Raw genomic sequence first — 25,014 nt, 5'->3', positions numbered from 1 at the left:
ACCTCTATGGTTAAGTCATGAAACCAAAAACATCTAGCTAAAGAGAGGCAGAGAAATTGAATGAAGGTCTTTCATTTATAATTCTATGTTATGTAATGACATTTCATTTTCAACTAAAATATTTAATTTTACTAAAGTAAAACTTCTTTTTGTATGTGGAGTTTATTCTCTGCTAAGTCAAAGATGAGAGAACTGCGGGCAGAGGCAGGAGCTGGAGTTACTCTGTGGCCTCTGCAGGGATGTTTCTGAGGAACAGGAAGGCGTGTGCTCACTTCTCCCGCATCCCCTGCCAGCACTCCAGACATGCGGGTGAGCCTTACTATCCTTTTTCAGAAAGTTTCCAACCCAGTAAACTCACAGACTGTGGCTTTAATAATAGGGATCTTCATTACTAATATACTTTGCAACAATATACCAGTGCTGGTACAACATCCAGGTGAAGATGAAATGTGGAAATCCCTTATCTTCTTTGCACATTCTGAGCAACAAAATCTAGGCAGAAATAATTGGCATGGAGTAAGGAATAGGCCACAAGAGATGGGTTGAGGAGAAAGAGAGGAGAGAGGAGGACATTTTAAAACTCAAATTATAAGGATAAAAATGTATAGAATTGAACTCTCTGAAATGAATATTCTTTTTAAAATTTAGTTGATAATGAACATAGGCTTGAACATCCTCAGTTGTCAGCCTCCTCTGTCCACTTCTTGTTTTTCCTCACCAAGAGCCTGGGGCTAGCACCTCCTCAGTTAATTGGGTCTCTGTTTTGATTTAAATCAAAAGCTTTCTGCTTTCGGAAACATCTCAGGTCTGTTGATATTTTTATTTGTCCTGTGACTGTCTATATTGGGATACAATGATTTTTCACTGGAGTCCAATTATTGAGTTCTCAGTGTTTGAATGTGAAACTACTCAAAGCTCATTTTAAGTACGATGGAATTTGCTTCTCTCCAAAGTGCTGAATAATAGGCTGGAGGCTTGTTTTACTTCTTACGTGTAGAAATGACGTGCCTGTTGCTTTACCTTCAGCGCTCTGCCCCCAGTTTTCTGGGGTGTCTGTCAGAGAGAGAGAGGGAGTCGGGGAAAGGGAGGAGCTGGGTGTGTGTTCTCTGCCTATTTGAGAGCTCTCTTGCCTGGACCTAAAATGTAGTTCATTTTGCTCCCTCCCTCTTGTAAGGACGATTTGTAAGTAATGAACCTGAACTTGAAGACACCCCATCGTGCAAAGTTATGACTTATTCTACAAATTCTCATTACAGTCTTTTGAAATTAATGCCCTGGGGAGCAGCTCGATGCTCACTCAAGACAACCTTAAACAGCGTAGTTCATTTTTCTTAAAATTCTGAATTTTAGGAAGACTCTCATGTAAGATTTTCAAAATTTCTAAATAGGGCATTTCAAAGAGCAATTTCTTTCTAAAAATCAAGTAAATTTTAGTAAACTTTATTCTGACTGGGTTATTATGAGGAAACCTAAAAACATTTAATAAAAATATTTAGTTATTCAGTTTCCATGATACATAGAGTAATTCTTGGCACATGTATCCTAGAAATAATGATAAATGCTTTCCATCTTTTGCTTGAAGTAGGAGAATACAAGTTTTGTGTGTAGGAATCTTAATTTCTGTTGACTATCTGTGGGCACCTGTTGGCTGTCAGCATCAGGTTTCTCCCTGTACACTGAGGTGGTAAGACAGAGTTCATGATTTATTTCATGTCCAATAGACTTTTTCTTTAAAAAAGAATTTATGGAGGACCTTTAAAGTTATAATGGTTTGCTTAATGTTATGGTTTGCTTTAATGTTAATCACAATGAATTTCCTTCAAAGTACAGATATTTTTTGACTTCCAGTGGGTTATGTCTCATAGTAAGTTGGAAATATCTTACATTGAAAATCTATTTAATACTTTTACAAACCCATCATGAAGTCTAAAAATTGTAAGCTAAACTATCCTAAGTTTGCTCCTCAACTTACAATGGGGTTACATCCCAACAAACCTATAGTAAATTATGAGTCAAATCATTGTAACTTGGGGACTGCCTGTATTTCTTTTACATCTTGTTGAGTTTGAAAGAATACGTATTAGGCATGTTTTCTGGTTTGCTGTGTGGCTATTTGATTGCTTTCCATTGGCTGCCTCAAGTCTAAATTATATAACTAGTATATGGAAATTGTTATTTTGAAACTGGGGGAGTTTAACTTTCTTTGTAAAATATTGAATACATTTTCATCCCCAGGATACATGTTTAATGGGAATGTGAAATATTTTCAACAATTTACGTGCCTTACTCTCCATAGAAAGGAGCACCTTGGTTCTCAAGGAAGACCGATTCATGAAGTAATGTTAACAAACCTGAGTAGTATTGTCTGATAGCAAGATAATAAACTTTTAAAACAACACTAACTAGCATGAATATCTGATACAATTTATTAAAATTCCTAACATCAGGTATATTATACTGGAGCCTGAAATACAATCTATTGCCAAACAAATGTGGCAATCTACCTGGTGTGTGTTTGGTATATATTTCCCCCCTCACAGGAGGATGCATTTTTCTGAACTTTTTCATATATTGAAGAACAAAGGTCAGTTCCATTTTTAAAAAGGAATAATAATAATTTATATTTATTATAATAATTATAATTTATATCCTTTATAGAACACTTTGTCCACATTTTAGAAATCTGATGAGTTTGGGCGTTCAAATTAATATTTGAATGAATTTCATTTCTATTCTTTTATTTGGCGAGGTGATACCATAATTTATTTAACTTTTTTCCAGTTTGGATAATTTATGTTGTTCATTTTTTTCTATTAAAATAATACATAGCACATTTTTGCCAAAACATATTGTTGCATGTTTGTGAACACTTCTGATTATATCCTTAGGAAAAATTCCTAAGAATGTAATTGTGCAATGAAAAGCTATGACTGAATTGAAGGCTTTGGAGTAGCATTAACATATTTCCATCTAGGAAGCCTGTGCCAATTTGTGTTTCTTTTTAACAAGTACTATATGAGAATGCATTTTTATTTTCATACATGTTGGACTTTATTCCTTCAGTCCATGCCCATTTGCCTAGCTAAATAAAAAGGATCTCATTGTTACGTGATTTTGGATTATAAGTGAACATAACTTTCTCCTATGTGCTGGCCACATGGACAGCCTCTTTCTTCCCTTTGCCTACGATTCTGTTAGGATATTTATCTTTCCCCTATCTATTTGTGATAGCTTTTGTTAATTAATACATAATATTGGTACATATTTATGGGGTACATGTGATATTTTGATACATGCATACAATCTGTAATGATCAAATCAGGCTATTTAGAATATACATCACCTCAGACATTTTGGCATTTCTTTTTCTTTAGAATGTTACAGGGGTACAAATGTTTCGGTTACATATGTTGCCTTTGCTGCACCCAAGTCAGAGCTACAAGTGTGTTCATCCCCCCAGACAGTGCGCACCACACCCATTTGGTGTGAATATCCCCATCCCCTTCTCCCCCCTCCCACCTGCTGACACTCAATGAATGTTACTATTAAATGTGCACATAAGTGTTGATTAGTTAATACCAATTTGATGGTGAGTACATGTGGTGCTTGTTTTTCCATTCTTGGGATACTTCACTTAGTAGAATGGGCTCCAGCTCTATCCAGGATAATACAAGAGGTGCTAGATCACCATTGTTTCCTGTGGCTGAGTAGAACTCCATGGTATACATATACCACATTTTATTAATGCACTCATGTATTGATGGGCACTTGAGTTGTTTCTACATCTTTGCAATTGTGAACTGTGCACTGTTGTGTTTGTAATATTTCAAATCTTCGAGCTATTTTGAAATATACAATATATGATTGTTAACTGTAGTCATCCTACTATGCTTTAGAACTTATTCCTGCTACCTAAATGTATGTTTGTACCTATTAGCCAACCGATCTTCATCCCCATACTCTTTCCAGCTTTTGGTAGCTATCATTATACTTTCTATCTCTATGAGATCAACAATGCTTGTTACATTTATTGAGACCAACATTGCATCTCTACTATATGTTAAGAGAGGAGCTGTAGAAAAAAAAATTTTTTTTTTGAGACAGTCTCACTTTGTTGCCCAGGCTAGAGTGAGTGCCCTGGCGTCAGCCTAGGTCACAACAACCTCAAACTCCTGAGCTGAAGCGATCCTTCTGCCTCAGCCTCCAGAGTAGCTGGGACTACAGGCATGCGCCACCATGCCCGGCTAATTTTTTCTATATGTAGTTGTCCAGATAATTTTTATTTCTACTTTTAGTAGAGACGGGGTCTTGCTCAGGCTGGTCTCGAACTCCTCACCTCGAGCAATCCACCTGCCTCAGCCTCCCAGAGGGCTAGGATTACAGGTGTGAGCCACTGCACCCAGCCTGCAGAAAATTTTTGAGAAAAGAACTCCACTTCTAATTACATTCAAAATATTTCCTCATGAATTTGGCAATTAAAATACTACACTTTCAAACAACATGATATATCTCATTTCTGTAATAATTGAGATAATTTATACATGCAAATATGTATTTGAACACCTCAACCAGAGGGAAAAAAATAAACATCTGTCAGGAACGTTAATACTGTATAAACCATGTAAATATTGTGGCAAGTCTTTCACTTGTTTCGGGGATAATTGTGCCCATGTAAATTTATGATAAACGGCATCAGGAAAAATATATGCCATGATGAAATACAGCCTGTTCTTCTATAGATTATGGACTATTTTATGTTGCCATGGCAATTTTCTACCTTCTTTCCAATGCCATTTGGATAGACAGTTTCTTCAATGAAGTAGGAAGTATAAATTGGAAATATATTGAGCAAATTGTTCAAGGTGTCTTGTTCCAAAGAAAGAGTAATTTCTTTGTTAATATTTTATAGCTTCATGCTAATGAGGAGATTCTTCAGCTAGCAAGAGAGCAATTTAGGCCATAAAGTAGAAGAAACTTTGTAAGTAGAAGAAGAAATTAACACCAAAATCTTTGCTAGAATGTTTTGGTCTTTTTCAATGTTTTCAGCTTCTGCTAATAAGGCTTCCTACTCCGTTATTAATCTACTTGGCCTTCGTAGCTCAAGTCTTGATTTTAAAACCTGAAAATCTTCCTTCGTTAAAGGGAGAGATGGGATGAGGTAGAGAAACATTAAAGGAAGAAGTACAAATGAGCTCTGTTAGCAATGATCAAAAGCAAAATGTGAAAAAATGTTAGCAGGAAGAGAAGGGCTATCTTTTCTAACTGAGGCTAATGATTTTTTTTCCCTCTTAGATTCAGCTAAGAACCTTACCTCAAAGCCCCTGAGTGGGAGGTTTTTATTCTTGTTTTGGTTTAAAATTTTATCCTTAAAATGAAGTTTCAAAAATACATTAACGATATGGAAAAAACAGTGAATTAGAAATCAAAGGACTGATCTTTTTCTCTCTGTGCTAGCTGTATAACTTAGGGAATGACTTTCCAGCACCAGAGTAAATATCTTCAGCCCTACAACGAGGAGCTGAGAAAACATGGCCACTAGGTTTCCTTGACCTACACGGTGATTTTATATTTCTTTGGAATTATATCACCCTATTAACTGTGTTAAAACAGTGTCATTTTGTTCTTCCGTGGCTTATTCACTTATGCTTGCCTGGTTCAGCAACATGATGGGATTACTGTACATTCCATTTCACTAAATATTTTTTTTCCATCAAATGAGTAGTAACTCTTCAGCAACCCTTGCTAGTCTTATGAGCCATGTAACGGATGCACCTGTCATTGGTCACACTTCATATGCAATGCAAATGTTGCTGTTTTCCCACTGACATTTATGTTCTGACCATGACCTTGAAGAGAACTAATTTAATAACATTTCCATGCACCAGGTTTTGACCTTGGAAGAAAATACACATAAAGGATTTATGTTGTATTTTTCCAGTCTGCTTTGAATATTTTCCTCCATATTATCTGGGGAGATATGCTAGTAACCATGTTGCACACAAATTCATAGAACCATTACTGAACTTTGCAGTAAGAGATGCTGATAGCATCAACTCATGGGATGCAAAGATATAGTAACTTATAGGATAGTGTAATACATGAAACTGAATATTGGGAATATATCATTAAATTGAAATTTTTTATACTTGGTAATTATTTGCATATGGGATATTTCATTTTAGAATACTGACAAATTTTATAAAAAGTGATTTTTCTTTATTATTTCAGGCTATTAAAAGGTTACAAACATTTTGGTTACATGTTATGACTTTGCCTCACCAAAGCAGGATTAGAGGTATGCCCTTCCCCCACACAATGTTGACCACATCCATTAGTTGTGAGTTAACTCATCCCCCCAATCCCCAGTGAATATTACTACCATGTGAGCACCTTAGTGTTGATCAGTTAGTGCCAATTTGATGGAGAGTACATGTGATGCTTGTTCTTCTACTCTTGTGATACCTCACTTCAGAGGATGGGCTCAAGCTCTATCCAGGATAATGTAAGAGGTGCTAGATCATTGTTTTTTGTAATTGAGTAGTATTCTATTATATACATATGCCATATTTTATTAATCCATTCATGGATTGAAGGGTACTTGGGTTGTTTCCACATCCTTGCAATAGTGAATTGTGCTGCCATAAACATTTGAGGGCAGATGTCTTTATTATGGAATGACTTTTGTTCCTTTGGGTAAATGCCCAGTAGTGCTCTGCTGGATCAAATGGTATACTATTTTTAGCTCTTTGTGGTATTTCCAGATTATTTTCCACAGAGGTTGTACTAATTTGCAGTCCCACCAGCAGTGTAAGAGTGTCCCTGTCTCTCCACATCCTTGCCAAAATTTGTTGGTTTGGGACTTTTTGATAAAGGGTCATTCTCACTGGGGTTAGGTGATACTTCATTGTGGTTTTGATTTGCATTTCCCTAATGATTTGAGATGTTGAACATTTTTTTGTATGGTTGCTGGCCCTTATTCTGTTTTCTTTTGAAAAGTTTCTGTTCATGTCCTTTGCCCATTTATTGATGGGGTTGTTTGATATTTTTCTTGTTATCAGCCCTTTATTGGATCTATAGAAAGCAAATATTTTCTCCCATTCTGTAGGCTATTTGCTCTAATGATAGTTTCCTTGGCTGTGCAGGAGCTTTTTAATTTGATGAGGTCCCACTTATTTTTGTTGCTGCTGTCATTGTTTTGGGGGTCTTCATAAATTCTTTGCCTAGGCTGATGTCTGAAAGAGTCTTCCCTACATTTTATTCTAGGATTCTTGAGGTTTCATGCTATAGGTGTAAGTCTGTTATCCATCGTGAATTGATTTTTGTGAGAGGTGGGGATCCAGTTTCAATCTTCTGCATATAGTTATCCAGTTTTCCCAGCACCATTTATTGAAAAGAGATTCTTTCTCCCAGTGTATATTTTTGTCTGATCTGGGTTCTCAGTCCTGTTCCAAAGGTCTGTATCTCAGTTCTTGTACCAGTATCGTGCTGTTTTGGTTACTATAACCTTGTAGTAAGGCTTGAAGTCCAGTAGACTGATACCTCCCAGTTTGTTCTTTTTCTTTAAGATTGCTTTGGCTCTATGGGGTCTTCTCTGGTTCCAAACATAAGCATAGAATTATTTTTTCTAGATCTATAAAGAATTATGGTACGTTGATAGGCACTGCATTAATTCTGTAGATCACTTTGGGTAGTATGGACATTTTCACAATGTTGATTCTGCCAATGCATGAGCAACATAGATTCTTTCATCTGTTTTCATCTTCTATAATTTCTTTTCTTAGTGTTTCATAGGTCTCCCTATAATAGGTCTCTCACCTCTTTCATTAAATATATTCCTAGATATGTAATTTTCTGTGAAGCTATTGTAAAAGGTACTGCATTTTTTATTTGATATTTGGCTGCTGCTGACTGGCAGAGGTGAGATGCCTGTCTCCAAACTCCCTCCTGAGGACCCAGGACCTTTCCCCCAGACCGGTCCCTCCCCCTCCCAGTGCGGACCTAGCACAGAGCACGGGAGAGTTCACAATGTTTCCCGCTATTGTGTCTTCTCCCCGCTGCCTGTCAGCCCGTGCCACAACTTTGCACTGACTTCAGGTGCATTCCTACCTGAGTAGATGTGGAGGTTGGTGGAGGAAGCGTTGTCACACTGCCCCAGCCGGCCATCCCATAATCTATTCCCTGTTGTATATCTCACACTCTCCAGACTTTGTGGCCAATTCTCCTCTTTTTCTCCAGTGCTGCTTTGTCCCATGCTACTTCTCTGCAGATTCATGATGCTGTTCTTGGGAGAGACGATCCACTCATGTGTAGCTGTCCACGTTCTTCATCTCCTACTCTGGGAGCAGAGAGCCAGGAGGTCACCACTGATCTGCCATTTTTTGGCTCCCACTCTTTAACTGACATCTTTCTTACAACCAAATAAGGTCATATCACAGGTACTGGGGACTAGAATGTCAACATATTTTGGGGGTATGCAGTTCAATAGCTGGGAACACAGGTGATCTCACCTGCCTCTCCATGTGTACCTTCCAAACCAGACACTCAGCAGGTAATGCAGTTTACCAATCCAATATTGGGAGAAGCCACAATACAATCAAAACTGAGAAACCTGAAAAATTCCATAGTCACAAAGAGCATCTTGAAGGACATTACCTGTCATTCTTCTGCATTTAATAGGAAAAATGCCTGTCAAAAACATAGTTATGTTTCAATTTCAGTATATGTTCCTGAAGAAGCAATAAGAAAGATCCCATATGAAATATTACTATAGGAAATTCAAGATCTGCCTCACCCATAACTCTCTGGGAAACAATTGACTTTAACAAAATTACAAACCCTGTAAAGTTTAGATGATATAAATATAAAGAATATTTTATAGCTCCTGAGAGGGTAATATAATGCTTCTGGAAAGAATAAATTAGAGAAATTTACATTTACATAAATACTTTTCAACTTATCCCTGCAAAGTTGCATTATAGTAATATCAATTCTAGTGCTTGTAGTCTAATAAGCAATTGTTAAATTAATTCATTCTCCTGTTTTCAATAGTGGAAGGAACATCTGATTGATGTGTGTTCAGAGATGTCCTCGTGAAGCTAATAATAAAAGTTGTAAAAACAAAACAACAAAGCCCGAGTAGCAGGCTTCTGCTCTGTGCCACTCCACAGAATTATTCAAACAGGGGAGTCACATCCTCATGTGGGAACCAGTCATCATCTCACCTTCTTGCTTACCACAAGGCCTGCAGTACCTGGTCCGTCAGTGGAACCTCTGTGTGGTCCTCCATGGCATGTCTCCTCCCCCAGGCTGTGAGTACATGTGACCAATAAACTGCCATCAGTCTCATCTGTCCAGTGTTGGATGCCATGTGTTTGACCACCCCATGTAACCCCAGAGCAGGAATTCCTCCCTCAACAATGGGGTTGAAGAGAAAGGCAAGTAAAACATGTTTCGTTAAATGACTCCATGAGCAAGAAATCCTTAGAGTCTTGCAGTATCCCCATAAGGAGTTAGCTCTTGACTAGACAGGGTGCTAGATCTCCTGGAGCAGGAATGAGAAGCAGGTACCTGTGCAGGACCACGCCAGGACATAAACATTAGCAGACCCCCTGATGGACAGAAATGGAAGTTAATGGACCACCTGCTCATAGCTGTTTGGAAATTAAGAGTATTCTGGTTAGAGGTGATTGAAGTGTAGATTAAAATTTAGAAGCATTGAAAGAAAGAAACTTGTTTATGTAAGCCAAAGTTGTCATATTTACTGTTCATAAACAGTTTTTATGAGGGAAACCTAGTAACACTTAACAGCATCTAGTCTTTTGCAAAATACACTTTAGGTACACTATTTACACCTTTGCAATCCATCATCCACGCAGCAGCCAGAGTATCTGTCTAAAATGCTGGTGTGACCATGTCTGCCTCTGCTTGAATTACTGCAGTGGCTTTCCCTCCCCTCACATAGTATAAGCCCCTCAATATCACACACAACACCCTACATGATCTGACTCCCTGTCTCCTTCCTCATTACTGACTGGGTTTTTCTTTTTAGGCAAAGAACCGAGCATATGGCCTGAGGGGGAGCACTGAGAGGAGAGGAACAAGTTAAATATATATGAGAGAGGGAGTGAATATTAGAGCAATATTGTGGGGAAGGTTGGAGGTGGGTTTTAAATGGGAAGGCACAGCTTGCACTCTGATCATGACATAAGAAGGTAAATATGATCTCACAGAAATAAAATTAAATGTAGGGGGTAGAAAAGAAGCAAGATTATTACTGAAGGTCCCACTGGGAAAAAGGTCAACTGAGGATGCAGGGAACCGGGATTGCACTGGGGTTTCCAAGAGCAAGGTGAACATCTCAGAGAGCTGTTCTTGAAAACAGGAGGTGGAACTTACCTGGGGCTCACTGAGGGCCAATGCGAGACAGGACTCTCATGGGTAGGGTCATCTGCTTTAGCTGAATGGAACTCAATCACCAGGGGCTGAACTGTCCAAATAGAGAAGTGAATTATTTCATTTCTCCAAAATCATGGCTTGACTATTTAGTGAAAAGTGGTTTCCAAGACAGCAAAACACAGTTCATATCATGGAAGAAAATAGGATCAGGGAAGTGTACAGGTGAACAAAAGGAAAGAGAAGGCTATGGCTTGAAGACAATGAAGGACATTCCACAATGAATGGTGGAGAAATCACTCTAAAGTCAAATATCATATGAAGGCATGAAATGCTGGGTTGGTTGTGCTCATATAATGAACTTGTAATACTTACCATTTCTGAGGTTATTAGAGAACTTCTAAAGAACAAAAAGTTCCAGTCATTATCTCCTAAAATCTTCTATAATTATGGTAGTAGTTGGAGTAAAGAGAGAGGTTGTGAAATTGTGCTCAAATCTTCAATGAATAGGGGAGGGTAGACTTTTTTATTTTAAGTGATAGAAAAATCTATGAAACCTACAGAATTTATTAACTCATGTATATGAAAAACTTTGTGATACTGCTGGCTTCATGGATTGAAGATCCCCAGTGATATAAAAATTAGATTTCTCTGTATCACTGAGTTTTCCTTTGCTATTCTTTACATGTTGACTTTAGATAAGTTTCCACGTGGTAGCAAAAAGTCTGTAGCATCTACAACTTGATATCATACCATGTGTAGGTCTTACAGGAAAAGCACCTTAAATGAAAGTCCTAGAGTTCACTCTAATTGTACTCAACCCTGAAACAAACACTGTATCCAAAGGTGTAAGGCACTAGTTGCCTAGAGATAGACTACATGCTTTACTCCTGGAAAGGATAGAGATTGGGGAAGGAATAGATTCCCCAATGAAAAGCACCATCTGTTAAGAGAATTAAGATGAATGAATGAGGATGAAAAGAAGTTCTTAAGCAATAGTCACTTCAAAATCCCTCATCCTCAAAAACCATATGATTTGAGTCCCAAGATAAAAGACGGAGCAATTTAACCGGCTACATTGCTGCTTACTGAGAACTTCCCATGTTACACATAACCTCAACTCTGACAACTTCATGCCTGCCACTTTCAAAATCCCACTATGGCACCAATTTCTATTTTAGTTAAGATTAGTAGCAAGCAAGAGAAACCAACACCTTAAGCAAACAGGAGATAAACTGAAAGAAAATATTAGAAATCAACCAATTTTTTTTGAAGTCTGACAAATCAGTCTTGACCTGGGCCAAGACAATTCTGGATGTTGGTTACTGAGAACTCATCTTGACCTTCATCACAGAAATGCAGGATTGGATGAGCTTCAATCATTTTAAATGTTTTGTATAACATTGTTTGAGATTCAAATCCCAGGGAACAAAGGCATTTGATTGGCACAGCTTGGCTGATGCATATCTTGGCTAAAGGAGGGGTGGGCACATTAAATTAAAAGTCATGCTAAAAAAATCATGTTAGAATACTTCCAAGAAGATGTTACATGTACTATAATGTCAAAAACAAGAAAATGGCCACCCTAGGTAGTAATGCACAGGTCACCTGGTGAGAATAATAAGAAAGCAAAGAGAATGGCAAAGCCATGGAGGATAAGCTTTAAAGGACAGTGAGTGCAACCATAGAAGAATACTGAATATCATCCCTGAGAGTATTAGTGAGGAAGCTGAAGGACAGAGAAAGAGAAGGCAGGAAAGGGGGTGGTTAAAAAAAAAAAAAAAAAAAACCAACAGCGATCACACTGAGGAACTCCCAAGGGCTTTGATGTCTGGGGGGGGAAGGCAGAGCTCATTCAGGAAAAAAGCCTGGAGAGAATTCTTTGGAAGAATAAGAATGGCCAAAGTTTCAGGTCATGGGCCAGACTGAGCTTTGGATTCTGGGGAAGTTGGTTAAGCTCCAGTGAAAAGAAGAAAAATTGCAATATTCTTCCAAAAAATGTCTTGACAAATATAATTCTTGTGGTAGAGTATTGATACATTTAAAAGAAGTATAGGATTTTGATCCCTGATTTCAGGTTTATATGCTCTAGAATGTCTTCACTGGTTAATAGAACTTTCTGCAAAAGTAGAGATCCTCTCTATCTGTGATGTGTAATATGTAGCCATTAGCCACATGTGGCTCTTGAGCGCTTGAAATATGGTTACTATGACTAAGAAACTGAATTTATAATTGTATTTTATTATAATTCATTGATGTAAGTTTAAATATAAATAGCTACATGTGACTAATGTCTGCAGTGTGAAACATCACAGCTCTAGATTATAGTCTCATATAAAATAAATGGTAAAATTTACAAGATAAAATAGAATTAAGTTATACAGTGTAAAAGCCTCCAAATTTTGTAAGTGGAGATTTAAAATTGGCTTTGAATGTATACTTGCATGAGTAAGAATTTAAAAATGATTATTAACTTCATCAAAATTCCCACAGGTCATCTGATACAAAGGCATAAGTAACTCTTTTTATTATGCTTTTCCATATTAGAATGCAGCCCGCTCACCCATGGTATGTGGATGTTCAAAGCAGAGAAGCAGGCTCCAGGAGAAAATCTGAATTTGGGGCATTTACAACTCTGAAGCTGAGGAGAGGTGGCGCACAGCCCAACGTGCGGCCAACCCACCGATACACAGAGCAATTCCTCCACCACCACCACCCAGCTGGCCATCGTGTTTTCTCTTCAAGTATCTTCTGGAAACTATTCCTCCAATACGAAAGTAAGTGAGGATTGCTTGTAGTACTCCTTTTATCCCTCCTTCCTGTCAGATAGTATTTCTACTGATTTAGTTATTAGTAAGTGGCACAATCAGACAAAGTTGGAATTGCACACCTATTGACTTGATCATTTGGGTAAAACTGCTACCTAGGTGACTGCTTTTCTTTTTCTAAAATCTGTCCTCAAATAGTCACCAGATGAAGAAGCGAACAGATGTACCAAAACTGTAAAGGAGGGATTTTTTTCTTCATATTTCATTTCTTCTTTCAACCAGTAGGATAGGAAGCAAGACAATTATTTTTTTTGATTACCTGAGTTATAGGGAGAAGAGTATATTAATATAAGCTGATGTTTATGGAGACATTTTCATATGTAGCAGCCTTTTTGCTACACAATACATACTTATATAACTATCATTTCAATTGGATGAGGGAGTTTCCATTATTATGCTCACTTTACAGCAGAGGGTAACTAGTGACTGGTTAAGCCAAAGGTGAGTAACTTGATGTGGAGGAACACGGCGGCCTGGCTCTGGAGTCTTTGATTTTAAACTTCCCACTATGCCCCTTCTCCAAATTCACGCATACTGTCACGTGCACATGTGACAACCAAATGAGGATCTAAAATTGGTTTTGCAGAATAAGGACACAAAACCCAATCAATCTCTTTGTTTACATATATTATCCTCAAGTAGGCTTCATCTCTGCCCCATACACCTCATTCCTCTCTTCCCAGTAGGCACTGGAGGAGAACCACTAGGATAGCCTAGGGGAAGATATTTGGGTCACAAATAATCCGTACACTTAATAAACAGTTCACGGAGAAAGAGGCCTTATTTATGTTGGTAAAGTGTTTTGCTGCGTGTAACATAGATTCTGGTGGGAAATTTAAGGGGCAATTTCTAAGGATGTTTTAAGTAAAATATCCTAGCAAAAAAGGAAAATGCAAAACGAGACCTTAGTCATGCAAAATGCAGCAATGGCAAGGCCATTGCAGCCGGCTTTTAAAAATACCAGCGAAAAAAGAGTTATCTTTAAAGAAATGCCACAGGCATTTACAATGAAAGAACATATTAAATATCCTTTTTGTCAATTACAATGTTAAATTTAAGACAAGAAATTAGAAGCAGGATTTTAACCAGAGCATTTACTGTTAGGTTCTATAAAATAAGGTGTATAGGACTTAGTAAAACTTCATTTTTCTGGGTGTCTCTTTTAAGTCCAAGATTGGTCAGTTTTATATGATGCTGATGCTAGACTAGTTGCTGTAACTGGGTGAATAAAGAAGCCCCTTTGAATTAGGCATATATTTTTAGCTACAGTGTAACCAGATTCTTTATTTTGAAGATAATGTTGCTGGTCTTGTCTCCACTGTGTGTGGCAGTAAACCCTACTGTGTGTTCCCAGGTACACATAGCTTGTTTCCCTTGATTGTCACAATTGTTAGAGAGACATGCTGTTAGTTTATACCGTGTCCAATTATAGGAAGGCTATTGTGATATCAATGTAAGGTCAACCAAAGATATCTAACATCTCTTTGCTCATGTGGGTCACTGCCTTCACAAACTAGGTCTGCTTGTTATACAATCCCACTGTGCTCTGTATCTCTGTTGCAGTCATTGTTACCTGTTTATTTTTTTCCCTAGGCTATCCTTTTGCAATTCTAGATTTAAATTCCATACGTGCGGTAGCCATAGGAGTTCAGTGATGTGTTGACTGAATTGGTATATTTAGCTGGCTAGATAGGTATCATTGAAGTGGAAGAATAGTCACTAAGTTAAACATATGTTTGAATAATTTACTATATATTAGGTACTATGTAAGCTCCCATGAGTACATAAGACACAACCCCTGTCGCTAAGAGAATCGTATTGGAGAGAAAGATAGGTAAACAATTATAATATGGTTTTTCAAGTTTTTTAAAATAAAGAATACTGTGATTAGTCCTACATGGGAAGGCAATTGCTGATAATTCAAAGATGACATTATAAAAAAAAAAAAAGAACATGCACACTTGGCCTTGAAGATGTGGACATCCTCAATGGAAGGATGCTGTGAGCATATGGAACAGCACTGTACATCTGTATACAGATAAATAGTCCGGAACTGCTGAAGTGTGGCTGGTGAAGGAGAAAGTGGCAGAAGAAAAGATCAAAGGTAGAGGCAAGTGTCAAATCCTAGAGAGCTTATAAACTGTGCTCAAAAGTTTTACTTTATAGAATGGGCCAAAATTTTCAAAAATGTTTATTGAAACAGTCCCAACAAAAGCTTAAAAAATTACTAATTAAATAAATTCACGAAGTGCTACATATTATGTCTGCCTGGATAATCATCATGCTCACAAAAGGTACTGAGAAGTCCTGCAGTCAAAAAGTTTAGCTTTAGACTTTCACGAAATTATTTGATTGTGAAATATGTCTGTGCATATATGCACATGTATACAATCTCTATTAGCAGTTCCATGTGATACACTTGTGAGTCATTATGAAAAGCATGGGCGTATTTTAAGCCAGGGATAAGAACCAACATAGAGATCACTCTGACCAAAAGGGGAAAGATATTGGAGGGGGGGGGACAATCAGGTAGGGGTGAGATATTTTAACACACATTTACATTTAATGGGCAGTAAAAATGGGAATATGAAAATGAAAGCAAATTTGGGACACAATTCAGGAAAAAGGACTTGGTGACCGATTCGATAGGCAAGTTAGAGAGATGGAAGAATATGTGGTTTCCGGATTGCAGATGTGTAACAGTAACAGGAAGAGACATGGGCTTTGTCAAAAATCAAAAAATGCATATTTATGCATATTAAGTTGAAAGTTATGATGGACATTTAATTGGAGCTATGCCATAGGCAGCTGACATATATTTCATTCATACCACTTCTACAATGTGTAATTTTATGTGTATTTATGTATTCCTTTATTTAAGGCTGATTCTCCTACTAGATAGGCACTTCTTGAGGCAAACATGTAATGTATGCTCAATAGTTTTTTGTGGAATACATGATTCAAGTTATGGAGGATTTAGACATAGTGTGAGTTCAGTGGGGGTTGGTATTGCTGGCCACATCTTTTCCCTTCATCCCAACTTCATGGAAAGGAGTAGCTCAGGCATGCATCACACACAGCACACACAGCTACACACCTTTCCCCGACATTAAGATGGGAGCAGGGGGTCAAAATGTGCTTAGAAGGGAAAAAATAGTAAAAAAAAATCTCTTTCCCTAATTCTGTCTCCGTTTAGAACCTAAGGGCTCACTCCTTCTCCTAGAATGTATAATACCTAGAAGGAGGCTCTAGAAAGCTAACAAAGTATTAAAAGAAAGGAATATTATCATTTATACCATGGCTATCTCTTGTCTGGGCTGTAAGAGACAGAAGCAACCCTCGCCCTTCAGTTTTCTACGTTGCCCAAGCGAGCTCACTGTGCTAGGAAAGATCCACACGGGTTTTGGGTTGGAGACAGGGTTAGTAATAACGAGTGTGTATTTGGCGGAAGGACTTAGTGTATGTCTTTCAGGAAACCAGGTATGGTAATGGGTTGTTTAAAAGGAACAAAGGTGTAGACATTGGCAAATGCCAATAGATCCCACAGACCTGACAGGAATCACAGATAATATATGGAGCTGCTGCAGCAGTCAGAGATGGGTAAGTTCTTGGACACTGAGTTCCTGGGATGAATCCCTCACATATTAAACTTTTTCAACAGGAAAACAATTACAAAAACATCTTTGTCTATATTAGCCATATCTGCATAAATTAGACAATGAAAATTCCATCGGAATGTTAGCATGCTATCTGTTTAAATGAATGGCAAATGAGTCTGACATCTAATTAACACGGCTTACACTTTTAAGGCATCGTAAAATATTGTCACATTATTTAAAAAGAAAATAGAGTCCACTGCAAAACAAGCACCATTTTGAAAAAGCTATCCACTGTGTATCTCCAAACTATTTTTTCAGAGGTACTACTTTAACTTACAGATTAGTCATAAAATGTTATCATATTCCTGTTAGTAAATCCAAATACCTAAATTCTCTATGAGATACACAAATGCTTAGCGGTGTGTACGTGTGTCTGTTAATTTTCCTTCTTCATGTAAAGAAATAATCTACAGCAAAGCTCTATACAATATTTCATGAAGAATTTTGCATAAATTTAAGATCTTTGCTTCTTCAATATCTAAGGCACTGTGTGGGGTATAGTAAGGATGCCTACACCCCCCAATTAGCCTGGGAGGGTCCCGGTTTATGCCTGCTGTCCCCTGAAAATTATTAGTAACCTTCTCCTCGAAGGTGTCCTGGCTTGGATAATAAATAGTCACTAACCCTAGAGTAGAAACTCAATAAATAGTTACTGCTTTTAAATGAATGTAAATTTTATATATTATTCAAGACATACCTTACATTTTAACTATTTCACATTTATTATTTCTGGACAATACTAGTAACTAAGGAAAGGAAAACATTTGAGATAAGGTCTCAACTCAAAACTCACATAAGATGGAGAGAGAGAGTAAATTAGAAAATAAATACATAAGAAAAGAGCAGAAACTGATAGATGTTATTAAAACTGTGAAATGTAATAGAGATTTCCTGGGGAGATGCTCGGTTTTGGGTGACATGCAAATATATAACGAGTGTCTTTCTGCTGTAAATCCATCCTGCTCTCATCTAATACCTGATTTCAGTAAGGGTGGTAGAATTCTGGACTTCCCAAGGCCAAGTAATAATGCTTAAATGACTGAGAAAAAATGAGCAGGAATCAGAATAGGAAACTTTGGCAGTGACTAATTGATTACAATGTAATATATGGATTCTGTGCAGGTTTCCTGGGGCTTCTGTAACCAAGTACCACAAACCAGAGAGAAATACAAAAGAAATTTCTTCTCTGCAATTCAAGAAGCCCAAAGGCTGACACACAGTATCTGCAGGGCCATGGTCTCTATGATGGCTCGAAGGGAGAGTCTCATTTATGCTTATGCTTTTCTCCTCGTTTCTGGTGTTGCTGAGAATTCTTGACATTCCTTGGCTTGTAGACGCATCACTTCAATCTCTGCCTTTGTTGTCACACAGCATCTGTGTCTCTTGACACAGTCATACCAGATTAAAGACTATTCCTGTTCTGGTGTGACCTCATCTCAACCTAACTACAACTGCAAAACCCCTATTTTTAATTAAGTTTGCACTCTAAGGTACAAGGGTTTCAACATATCTGTTGGAAGGACACAATTCAACCCCTAAGAGGTACCTCACTAGAATATGATTTGATCTATGTCACAGACACAGGTTTAGGTCTGAGGAGGAGAAAGCTGACGAGTTACTGCAGGGATATCATAGCCTCTTACCCCTCTCTCCAAGGAAAATAACAGGTGATTTAATGGGAAGTGTCATCCCCTTAGAAAAGATACTGAAACACTGACACAGATATACCCTAACTCTTCCTGTATCGTTTCCCCCAAGATATTTGCACTTACCTGTGAGGGTAACTAATGCACCAAGGAAAAAATTTGTTCAAATTTGGGGATTTGTCAGAAATGGGTTGTGAGGTGATGTTAACGCACAGGGACCCAGTCACCACTCTGATCTGTCTGGTCGAGGCAGAGGTTTGTGGATGCCGGGTAGTAAGTGGAGTTTTGGTCTACACCCGGCTGATGATGGATGCAGCAAGGCTGCAGATTACCCTTGTGGTTATTTCTCAAGTTCCCGAATTTATAAAGAATACTGACATAGTCAGCAACTGGCAGAATCTCCGCATTGATGGCTTATGGAGTGAAGGTTGTGATAAAAAGAACCAGGCGAAGGTCCCTAGAACTTCCTTTTGCTGCTAGGATAATCAGCCAAGGGCAACACCACCCCTCTGGGGAAATTGCAAAGATTAACTTCACCATGAAAGACCACAAAGATTCCTATCACACTCCAATTTCACACACCTGTTGGACTTAATCAACCCCTTTACATCATTTCCTTTTATAATATCTTTTCCCCTTCCCAGTGACTTGAGAAGCTGGTTTAACTTTGTTCTCTTACTATTAATATTTCCTGAAGTCATTTTCCATGTTTAAGAACCCTGTTACACAATATCTCCTTCCACCCTTGCCAGTTACAATCTGAACTTCATCCTCACTCAAAACCAAGGCACCTCTGTGTCTCACCCTCTGATGTTTTCCTTTGGATCACAGCCTCCTCTCTTTCATCTCTCTGCTCCATCATTCTCAATGAATACATCGATTATCTACCTCATAATGCTAGCACTGATCAATCACATCTGAATCTTTATTTTCAGTTTGGTATCGTTCAACATTTTAACACATGGTTCCCATACCTCAGAATTTCTTTACCACTATGTCATCCATTCTCATCATTCTGTTATTCTCCAGTTCTAAGTAAGCCCTACTAAAGTTTTCCTTATTTTCAGAAATTAATACATTTTGATGATTGGATTCATTTAAGTGTATGCCATGATGCCTCAGGGGGACTCTCACGAATGCTTAGAAACTCAGTTATTCAGGTTCTGTTGTTACCCTGATGTATTTCCACAGTAACAATACAAAAATTCCTTCTATTTTTTAATACCTATAAATCTCTATGATTTGTCAAAGAAAACATTCCTCTCTTTTGCTTAAAAATATTTATATCTTCATACTTCTTTATCATTTGACTCTGAGAAATTATGGCAAAGTGAGTGAGCAGCAGTGAGTCCATTAACTTAATTTTTTTCAAAATTAAGTTTTGAAATTTTTTTCAAAATTTTATAACCTGATTTTCAAATTTAATACCCTTTACTCATTCCTAATCACTTTTATACAACTGCAGCATTTCATTTTTGATGAAATTATCTTTCCTATTCAATTTTTCTTGTTTCCAAGTTTAAGATCCAATCAGGGACACAGACACTTAACTACATGTTTCAAATGGAAGAGCTCTAATGCAGGGAATTCATGATACAGTTGTGGGAAGGCTGAGAGAGCAAAGAGTGGGATGTAGAGATAACAAGGAATTAGTAACAGACGCAGCTACCACTACTAGCTCTGGGAAGACAGAAAGTGAAGAGGGGGAGATTCCAGGAGCTGAGAGCAGCAGCCCTCGGAGGCAGTTGCTGAGATCTTTAAAGGCCCTTGTAGCTGTTGTTCATACCCCTCTTAGGAGGCACCATATGGCTGGTGGTTGGAATGCCAAAGGCAGCTGGGGGCAGAGCTAATTCTGCTGCTGCTACAGTAACACTGACAGAACTGGAAAAACAGGAAGTCCTCATCTCCTCCTACTTTGCAACCTTCTTCTAGCACTTTCCACTAGCAGAACCAAACCGCATGATGTTTGGCAAGGGAATTCAGGAATACCAATTGCAGTGCTCCAGCCCTGTAGCCACAAAGGTGAGTATACAAGGGTGTGCTTGGAGCAAAGTGACAAGAGGTGAATAGCTGGCACACCGTGGCTCTATGACATCTTTATTCTAGGCTGTGGGACAGCACCGTTCAACAGAGAAAGCACAGATTGTGGAGGCAGATCTACTTGTAATTAAAATCCCACCTCACGTTTCCTACCTCGATACCAAACCTTCTTGTTCTCAGTTCCTTCCTCTATAAAGTGAAAATTATAATCCAGAAGTGCTAAGTAAGCAGTTGTATAAAAGGAAGAGAACCCAACTACCAGCAGGAACTCAACAAACACTTGTGCCTCTCGTCCTTTTTCTATTCCTATGCATCTGTTTTTTCCCTGTTTCTTCCCACTTCAGTTGCTTGCTAGTCCTATTCTCCATTGACAAACCTTTATATTTTTGTTTTAATCCCCAATGTCCTGTCGTTGGATACTCTATCCTTTCTGCATCCCTTCCTGTTGTAAATACTTTACAAAAGTAAAAATCTTTCTTTTATGTAAATGACTCCCAGTTCTGTATCTGCAATTCAGCTTTTCTCCTGAATTCTAAATAATTACTTAGTGAATAGTATCATCTGATCATCTACAACTACCTTAAACTCACTATTTCACGATGGAACTCAATCCTTTCCACCAATGCACACCCCCTTCCCCACCCAGACTGGCATGCACACGCGTACACACACACACACACACACACCTTCAGTACCCCATCTGTATTTTTTAGTGGGGCGAATGCCACTACCAATTTCTAGAATCAGAAGACCAAAAACACTTTCAAAAATAAAATATTTCTTATAATTTAAATTCTAGGATAATTTTAATACTGTGGTTTTGTTAAATTAATAGCCACATTAATGTCATTTTCATTTACATAATGATACACTTTTTTGTTTTAAAAGAGACAAGAAGCACATAGAAGATAGATTTCAGACTTAGGTTGTATTTGGCTGGTCTTACAAGCTCCACAGTAAAGATAACATCTTTCAGTGTTACATTGTGGGGTTGCTGGAGGCCTTCTTTTTGTAAATGAAGCATTTCGCAATCTAACTTGTTATTTTATGAGAAAATTGATTTCTGTGGGTAACACACTTCAGGAATAATACATAGTTTAGCTCAGCATCCATGAATTTACAGACTATAACCTGGTAATATATTGGATGCTTCTTGAGGGAAGCAGAAAATTCTGACGTTAGTAAGCAACTGATCTATGACTTTGTTAAGGGAGTGCTTCTTAGGGCAGTGCAAAGGCCACGTGATAAAATTACTCTCAAAACGGCGTTCTTCAAACTATGATGTGGTATTGCTCATATTATTAAAAATATTTTAATTATTAAGTCATTTTACACTAAAAAGATAACCTAGATTCTATGGCCTCAGTTGTTATCTCTATGATTTTTTGACTAGGTCTCTGAACATATTGTATTCTACCTGGAAAATGGGAATAGCAAATTTGATATACTCTTAAATTTGTTCATAATAGACATAGGAGCCCTTTGTACTCTAAAGTACAGTCAATAACTATAGTGTAAAAAAATGAGGAAGAGCAAAAACAAGACTGGATAATGTGCAGGGCATGAATGGATGTTCCATTCTCTATTTCTGCGGTGGGAAGTTGAAGTCAAATTGTTGGAAATTTCCACTGTAGATAGAAAATTGGCATCAATTCCAACCACGTTTACTGATTAAGTGAGCATATATAGAGTTCTTGACATACAATAAATGACACAGCAGTTGAAACATGCCAAGAAATCTTTTGCTTAGCTTTATTACAAATAATTGGGTGTTGGTCATTTTCTGGGCAATTTCCTTAAAACCTCACATGGGCATTTTATATATGAAGAAAGAACACTATCATAGAGGCTATTTTGCTTCATGGTCAAGAACTTTTGATTAAATCTGGGTCATAATTTTTACATAAATGGAGGATCAAAAGATGTGGGGAATTAAATGTGAAATTTGCAGTAACAAACTGAGCTTTTATCAAAATGATTTTTCTAATAGGAAAACTGACTGTGACAAAAAGGTTTTCAAATGTTTTACATATTTTTCTCTATCCAGTCACACACCCATTCATACTTGTGTTCATGACCACGTTCTTAACAGCCAGTGTGACATGGGGACTATAGGACCCCTCACCTAGGATAGAAGTAAGGGTGGGATTCTGAGACCTGAAAAAAATTTCGAACTCACTTTCTAGACTGAAATATATTATGAAATTTCAGGAATATTGTAAGTTTTGTGACATCATACATCTGTTGATATTCTTCCTATTTTTGTTAGAAATGTCCCTCTCTAAAGATTTTATTTCAGGTGGGAGAGCTGCTGTAGCCTTCTCCCCAGTGTATTAGTTTTCTATTATAACATAAATTACCGTAAACTTAGCAGCTTAAAATACACCAATTTATGAGCTCACAACTCTATAAAGTCAGACATCCAGCACAGCATGACTGGGTTGTCTGCTCAGGGTTTCACAAGGTGAAATAAAGATAGCGGATAGACTGATTTCTCATCTGGAGGCTCCAGGGAAAAATATGCTTCAAGCTCTTTGTTCTTGAATTCAGTGCCTGGCTGTTATAGCTGGAGGCTGCTCTCTGCTCCCAGAGGCCACCCCCTTCCCTGCCACACAGTCCCCTCCGTCTACAAACCAGCAACTCCTGTCAAATCCTTTTTGTGCTACGAACTTCCACCTCCCCCTCTGACCCACCAGAGGAAATGTCCCACTTTTAAAGGGCTCCTGTGACTAGGTCAGGTCCAGCCGTGTAATCTTCCATTCTTAAGGTCAACTGATGTAGTACATCTGCAAAATCCCCTGACAACACCACCCTGATTAGTATCTGACTGAGCAACACCAGATGTGTGTACGATAGTGGCTAGGAATTTGGGGGCCTTAGAATTTTGCCTACTGTATACCTCCAAACTCTGTCTAAAATTGTATTCCATATATACACATGAGGTTGCATCCTAAGAGATTTCCCTTTCCCCCAATGATTGTGTTAACAGAGGAACCCTGTGATGTATTAAAACTCAATCACAAGCTTGAGATACACCCAAATGGAAAGAGTCAAGTTCTGTAGCTGAGCCACCCTGGTCTTAGGTCTGAAAGCCAGGACAAGCATTTCCCAAAGCCCAATGTCTGTCCCATTTTAAATTTTCCATAAACATAGCCCCCCAGAGGCCTCTGGTAACATATTTCGTTGTCTTGATTTCAGGGTAGAGATATTCTGACATAGTATATATGGAGAACCCTAAGTTGCTAGTTTTCTAAATGTTTATGTATTTTCATTGGCTGATTTTAAAATATCCTTAGAACTGATAAATACTACTTTATAACAAAGTGCTTAAAAGACAACTAATACTCCTCAACTCATGGACCTATACAGTTTAGACCAAAAGTATTTATAAGCAAGCATAAGGTATATGTTTAAAAACCACATGGAAATTCAAGAGCCTGGTGGTTGATATTTCCATGTATTAACATTTAGTAATATCCTACCGCTTTGTAATTAGAGTTGACTCCCAAGAGGTAGACCATAATTGCTCATTTTGTCGATGTGGCACTTCTGGATCAAGAAGTGATTAAAATATTTATATTGCACAGCTTGTTCAATTCACTTGTATTATCAGATTAATTTGATTCTCTGCACATCAATATTTTCACTTTTTTTCTTTTAAAAGGGCACTTGAAAGAAAATAATTTTTCACTGTAGTCTTAACACCCAGTTGTGCATTTGAAATAAAATGATTAATATTGAGCCTTTTCCACATTCATATATTTACAAATATATACAATATATATTTGTAAAGATGTAAAATACAAACGGGACTGCTAATAAAAATCATTGTGAGTATGACTCCCCTAAGGGATAGAATTTGAATTAGTAATTTGCTAGTGATACATGATTTTGAATTTTTTGTCTATGTTAGGAAAATCTATTTTCCATGTTTAAAATAATTCTAATTATGATGAATAAAACTGAAGAATAGTATGATGACTGTACTTATTGTCTTATTTTCTAGTAATAAAAGGGAAATATTCCATTTCCTTTCAGGTATATCTATGGATATTTATCTTAGAGAATTTAATATATAAAGTAAAATTTGTATGAATACTTTCCCAGCTTTACTAAATTCATTTCTATATTTTCCCTCAGAGGTATAAGTCCTAGATGCTGCGTTGGGGAAATATTTTGATCATTAGATCTCTGAACGGTGCAGTGAAATTAGCCCTGGAATCACACTCAGCAAAGATCTATATTTGGAAACTGGTTTTCAAAGGGCTCCATTTCGAATTGTCTACATTACAGAATCAAAAGCTAGTAAGGAAAATAATCATCCAGGATTGAGAACACACGTCCACGGCATCATCCATTGCTAAGAAACTTAGCTTTGGGCACTTCTGACTGAAGCTGAAATAAAGATGAAGTGAGTACGAGAGGTTTAATTAAGTGACCAAAACACAA

The sequence above is a fragment of the Lemur catta genome, chromosome 16 (assembly GCF_020740605.2).
Source record: "Lemur catta isolate mLemCat1 chromosome 16, mLemCat1.pri, whole genome shotgun sequence".
Lineage (NCBI taxonomy): Eukaryota > Metazoa > Chordata > Mammalia > Primates > Lemuridae > Lemur > Lemur catta.
Note: the sequence above shows the minus strand (reverse complement) of the source record.